At 32.8% G+C, this 6,816-nt stretch overlaps 1 pseudogene; it reads left to right on the top strand.

The window, feature by feature from the left end:
- The first annotated feature begins 258 nt into the window (after positions 1–258).
- LOC128246174 (uncharacterized) lies at positions 259–2,615 on the top strand (annotated as a pseudogene).
- The last annotated feature ends 4,201 nt before the right edge of the window (positions 2,616–6,816 follow it).

Below are 6,816 nucleotides of genomic sequence, written 5' to 3' on the forward strand. Positions count from 1 at the left end.
ATGGTGATGCTTTCATTGTTTTCTATTTGCGGAACAATAGGAAATTCACTCGTTCTTCACATCTATTCACACAAGAAGGAAAAGTCGACTGCGGGCATATTCATCATGAGCCTTGCAGGAACTGACCTTTTCACCTGTTTGTTTGTTATGCCGTTCACAGAGGTTGTCGTGTACCTTAATTACATGGTTAGCTATGACGTTGCCTGCCAGATTTATATGTTCTTAATCACTTGCAATGTACCTTTCGCCGCTTTCATAATGGTGGCAATTGCAATTGACAGGTACTTTTGTATCTGTCATCCATTTCTACATGTGCTCAATATATTTCGTGCAAAAGTTATCGTGTTGTGCTTACTGCTGGTTGCATCTACGTTTGGAGTTATCACATCTCTCTCATACGGTGTTTACACCTACAAGATAATAGTGCCTGCTAATGACGTTCTTGCCCGCACCAATGAAACTAAAAGTGTAAAATATGGTCAAAATGCCACATTTAATACCGCTGACCATGGTGAATGTACCAATTGCTCAAATGAATTGGAAATGGATGAATGGGACTATCGTGTATTTGACAACAACAAAACAGAAATGCAAGCAGGATATAAGCTTTCCTATACAGGACTATGCGCTCCTAATTATATTCTTACTAGCCCACAGTTTCTGAACTTTTATCAACGTGCGTACGCTGGGACATACCTGCTATCTTTTGCCGTCGTTTTCATCCTCTATGGCCTAATATACCGGTCAATACACAAACACCGAGCGAAAAGAAGCAGGAGAAAACGTTCCGGTCTGTATCCGTCTGGCGTTACCAGTCTCCTTCCTCCTGGTGTAAGTTTGTATACAATATGTTTTTAATGCATTTAATGCTCTCAACAGCTTGGAATTGCAATATTTAGGGCTGAATCAGTCTTACGCGACCAATTCGATTATATATGGTTGTGTCCGACTGATGAAAGTTATAAAATAGGTGTAAATTGTTACTGAATAATAAATTGTACCATATTCTTTGTCAAATATCCCGAATTAAGCTATTTGTGATAAAAGAGTCCATATTATACCATATCCATTTGGCAATGATTAAGTTATCCATTTGAATGATTTTACAGGTGTTTAATGCAAACAAATGATACTGGGTGTCATATTCGACCCTCATAAATGTTTGCAAGTTCTAATTTCACTAGGTTGCACCTTGTTAATCTTATTAAATCTGTATATGTATATATTCCTTTCGAGTCGAGTATAGCCCTCTGTAACAGAATGCCATATCATTAATCACGTTATTACAACATTCTTCAATCGAGTGTTGTTTGTCATATAACCATGTTGGTGAATGGGAGGTACCCCATGTTTTAACTCTGTCAAGTATGCTACCCATTTTTAACTCTCTCTCATAAATATGGTATACAAATACAGTGCGCTTACAGATTTCCCAACAAAAAGCCTGTCCAATCTTCTATATTATATCATGAATCAAGGCAACGTTCCTAATGACGGTGGTATGTTTCATAAATATTCAATATCAAGCTGCTGATTTTATGTTTTTGTTCGTCAAATATTTTCTTAATTCAACAAACTTGTAGGGAGTAAATAACATGCACACGTAACATTATTATTAAGTTTTCTTTATGAACACATATCGTTCATTGTATTAAGCATGATAAATGACTGTAATTTTGCATGAAGGGAATGTTACTTAAGGTAAGGAGCCACTTGACCATATAACCGCGCTAGACCCTGTCATTCCATATAAGTGCATATGTAAAACACCTTGTAATGTGTTCTTAGACTTGTTTGCTGTAAGGTAAAATTCATGGCCAATTTATGTTAATACAAACATCGATAATTAACTATGGTGAAAATAACGTTTGTTAAAGCATCAACAGCGAATAAATTGGAATATGTTTGCTGCTTTTTCAAATATTGTTACATGTACAATAAATGCTTTGATAGCCATCGGATAATTGTTGAAATTAAAGAACCTTCACTGAAGTGGAAATATAATGTACAAGCCTGAAATGTTACTGCTGTACATAAGCTACAGAATGTTGCCAAACTGAGATAAGACCAATCCTGTCTTAATCAACGTTAATGGTGATTTTTCATTGACATCCATTTTTCATGAGCTAAATAAAGATACGGAAAAAGCTTTCTTATGGATGTAATATCACAACAATATTTAAAGTATGTAAACTATTAAAGATGATTTAAATTCAGGTTGATTTGAAGAACGCTGAAAAGCAGTTAACGGCGGTGACTCGCGTAAATCCTCACAGTGGCCGACGGAGCGATCCACGTCTTGAAAATGGAGATGGCGACGTTGACGTCGGAAAGCCTGTGGAGTTGCAGCCTTTGAGACCAACAGCAAAAAATATTACACGATCAATTTCAATCAAGGAGAAAACGTTATTGGCGTAGTTAACGTTGTTTTTCTGGTTGCGTTTTTGCCTGCTTGGCTTATGGGATTACAAGCGATAGAGTTTAACGCCGTGATTTTTTACATGTATTTTGTATATCATTCCGCAAATCCTTTCATTTACGCATTCATGAACAAGTCATTTAGAGACGACCTTCGAAAGGTTTTCAAGTGCCAGAGTATACCAATGGTTCGTTGAATATTTTTTTAAAATATTAAGAATTTTCTTGTATTTGTTTTGCATTCGTTTGGTTAAACAAACATTTAAAAATAACCTTATATGGAAGTGATAATTTTATTCTGTACCAAGCTATCAATTTTATCAATTGCTTTATTAGTTTAAATTGATGGTTTAAATCGAGTGTTACAGGTCAAAGACAATAATTGCAGTTGTTTGAAAATCACAATCGTTTTCAAAGTTAAACTGACTTTGTTTGAAAATGTGAATTGCTTATTTAAATTCTGAATGATAAGGGAACTTTAAAACATAAACTTTCAATACATGTATGTTCTACCACAACTTATGAACCGTTGACATTGTTTTGATAACACAGAGAAAGTTTGCTTGTTCCTGTGCAAGATAACAATTTATTTCAATACATTGTCATGATCTTTTTTATTGTTGTTGTTTTTTTTCATCGCATGCTTATAAAAAAATTAATTAATATTAAATCGCGCGATATTTATGTCAATTGATGTCACTTTAGAAATGACATCATTTCTTTCGTTTATGTTTTGTATGCACTTTAGTTTGGTGTTCACGAATAAATATGCTTCGATAATAAAAAAGTGAAATTCCAATTCGAAAAACTCCCTTATTCCAAAGTCTTGTTTATTTGAATAGTATTCACCGTTATTTTGCAATACACAAATCATACAGCATGAAACACAATCGAAGCAGTCTGCATATTAGGCTTCTGGTTAAAGGTATTTGTTCATGTTATAAAGACTGATTTTCTAACAAACGTTGTACATTTTTATATAGTACTATGTATGATATTGAACGTATTGATGTAACACACATTTATTTTTGTTTAATCTTTAAACAGAATGTGAAATATTTGAGTAAATATGATAAGATTCGCATAGGGACAGAAGCAATTCATAATGTCCGTTTCATAGCTGCTTCGGTTATTGTTTAATGCATAAATAAAATGTCTACTTTATGGTCTGACTAACGTTTAAAACATATCTCTGAAATGTATATGATCAAATATTTACATCCGTACTTGATTTTCTGAACGATAAAAATTGAGCTCATTTTGCATGAACCGGTCGACCTTTCGTGACCTTTGTAGGCGGAGTTTTGCAAGAAAGCAACGCTCTGAGTGGCCGCTAGTGAACCACCGCGCGTAGTGATCTAACTACGATCTACTTTATTGCTAAATATAGCAGGGCACATGTTCTGTTGAATGCCGGCTTGTTTACATGTTTCTTTTGATGTTTAACGAAGAATTTAAATGAAGACATTATTTTCTAGAAATATCATTTGGAAAATGCTTGATTTTGCATTTGATAACAAAATAACACACATTGAACAAATAATAAAAACAAATAAAAATTGACGCGGTTTTTACTACGGTTCGTCTTCAACAACTGTCAAAACAAACATGACTGATGATTCTGAGTTCGGCGATTTCTTTCTAGGACAAATGTATGCTCCATTATCGGATTCAGACAGTAAATATCTTTCTACGATTGAATTAGGCGATATCTTCTACATTAAATACATGAAAGGATTGGAGACTGACAAAGTGTCATGTATTTTCGCGAGTTCGAACAAACGTCTTAATATTGACAATTCGAGAAGACTAGCACATAAACAATACTTCAATATCTTTGCAAACGTTAAAGACAACAAAAAATGAAATTATGACGTTAAAATTACATTGAACTGGATGTTATGCATTAAATCACCATCACCACATTCGTTATGCCAACTCACATGGGTCATGCATATGTAAAACAGTAGTTAAAATGTATTTAAAGTTCTCTTTATTAAAATCAACATATTACAACATCATAAAATCATTATTACATCCACATATTTAACAGAAACAACCAAGTGATTAAAAAAAACTATGAGTATTTATTTCTTTCGCAAATTACTTATGGTCTATTTATTATGCGGAGGATAAAAAGAACACCGAGCTAAAACACTAAGGGCGACAAGTGCTCTTACCATTTACATTCGCTCTACACGTTTTGTTCCCCTTTGTTGTAATTAAAGACTTGTTCTCAAACACTATTAGGTCGAAAAAAATTGCCAAATAAAAAGGGAAAATGTAAATATAAGTATTGATTCTTATTTTTTGTGCGTTCATGCAGTATGAACGCTCGGCCGCGATTTTGCATATTTCCAAAAACCGCTAGCGCAGTTTATGCATATGCAAAATCGCGGCCGAACGTTCATACTACATGAACGCACAAAAAAAAAAGAAATCCATCCTTAATTAAACTACATATAATTTGAAAGCACATAAGTATTCTATAATTGCAGCATATTCATTTAAAAAAACATATTTACAGACTAAAAAGGTGACCAGAGAAATATGTTCAATAAAAAAGATACATGTATATTTTATAAATTAAAAAAATATATCCCTAGGTAAAAAATGTTTAAATTCAATAAATAAAAGGATTATACGTAGTGTATTTTATGGGGTATTATACGAATTATGGTATACTGTTTATTATCATTTTGTAACAACGTTTTCGGTGGTTTAAGACAAACCAATAAGGTAGCCACAAATGCTCTATCTAGATAACAATACAAGACTTAATACAATGTAGACAAAAAGAGAAAATTTGATCTGATAAAACAACTGTGTGTTTGCTAATCCATTTATATTGAGAATTGTCGACCGATAGTTGTCATGTGTATGTCACAACAATTTTTCAGTTCTTGTGTTAGTTCTGGTGTGTAGCAAAATGTCGTAAAAGCCTCATTACTTTTCCGTTCTTGTGTGTTGTTTGGGCACCATAACGCCAGAATGGCAACTGTAGGGAGGAGCCTCTAAAACAAATAAGTATATGTGTCAATGTACAGTAAATATCAGATTAAATACGACGTTTACTCATATACTGTAATAAATATTTCACGGCAAGTCTGTTTCGTCATGTGATGATAACAATTATGTTAAGAAAAGCAATACGAACATAATTTAGAGTAAATTTCACATCAAAGCTTAACACGTATCACGTTTCAAAGTAATGCATTTTGATGGATTACGGAATGCGGTGTTGTGAATCCGACCTTGAACTTGCTTTGAATGGAATCAGATGTTTATCAAAATAGTTTACATGCGAAGTTAAAACATGCCATGAAGAATATATTTGATTGGTAAAACAAATAAAAGCAACAATAAAACTGAAAAATATTTTAGATTATTACAGAAGCTAGCTTACATTAAGTGCAACTAAGTAATATTGCACTTTTCTGAATAATGAAAAGAGCTTTCAAAACCCATCACCCTTAACACATTATGGGTAAAATATATACGTTCTATTACACAAGAAGAAGTATGTCAATTAAATTCAGAGTTGCTATCATGATCTTGCTAGTCATTTTTGAATGTTTGTTAATTAATTGATATGTTATTTTTATTGACTCCTCAAAGACATTTTATGCTTTTGCTATTTATCTTGTATGATACGAGCCTCATGCAATTCTAAAAGCATGCATTGCTAATCAGAATATAATTCGTACGACGATGCAAAAAATATGTTCATTTACAACAGACTTGCGAAAGCAATCAATATACCATTCATATTTGTTGTATTATTTCTCGGTTACAAATATGCAACATTTCATTGCAATAATTATTATGTAGTATGCAAGTTATTATTATCATTGCATGTTCAAAGATATTTTGTGATGCTGCTCTTGATCTTCAGTAGTAGTTATCTCTTAACAAAATGGATTGTTACGCTCGTAAAATGATATAAGTATTTTTATTAAGTATTTAAGCACTTAATACAAATAAATCCGGGCGAAAAAATCTTGTTTTACGACAAAAATAAATAAATTTCACACTGCGGTGATAGATTAAAGGCATTTCATCATGAACATATGGTAAATGCCATGTGTCAGAAATTATGTGATATAATTATCTCAGAGTGGTGTTTAGGTAACGACATTTTATAGAATGGAAAAGTAGGTGTTTATTTTTTTAATCCTAGTTTGATTTCATAATATATCGAATAAATACGGTTTCTAAGCCATTGCATCAAACTCGAAATAATTTAATGCTAATGACATAATGGACAAGTTTAGCATTTCTAATGCAAATACACTTTGATGACCTATTTCTCCAGTTCATCCAGTAAAATGAATGCAAACCAAGACAAGAGTCACGAGTGTTGTGATGAAATTGATGAGTGATTTGCCCAGTCAGTCG

Source organism: Mya arenaria, chromosome 9 (genome assembly GCF_026914265.1).
Source record: "Mya arenaria isolate MELC-2E11 chromosome 9, ASM2691426v1".
NCBI classification, from domain to species: Eukaryota; Metazoa; Mollusca; class Bivalvia; order Myida; family Myidae; genus Mya; species Mya arenaria.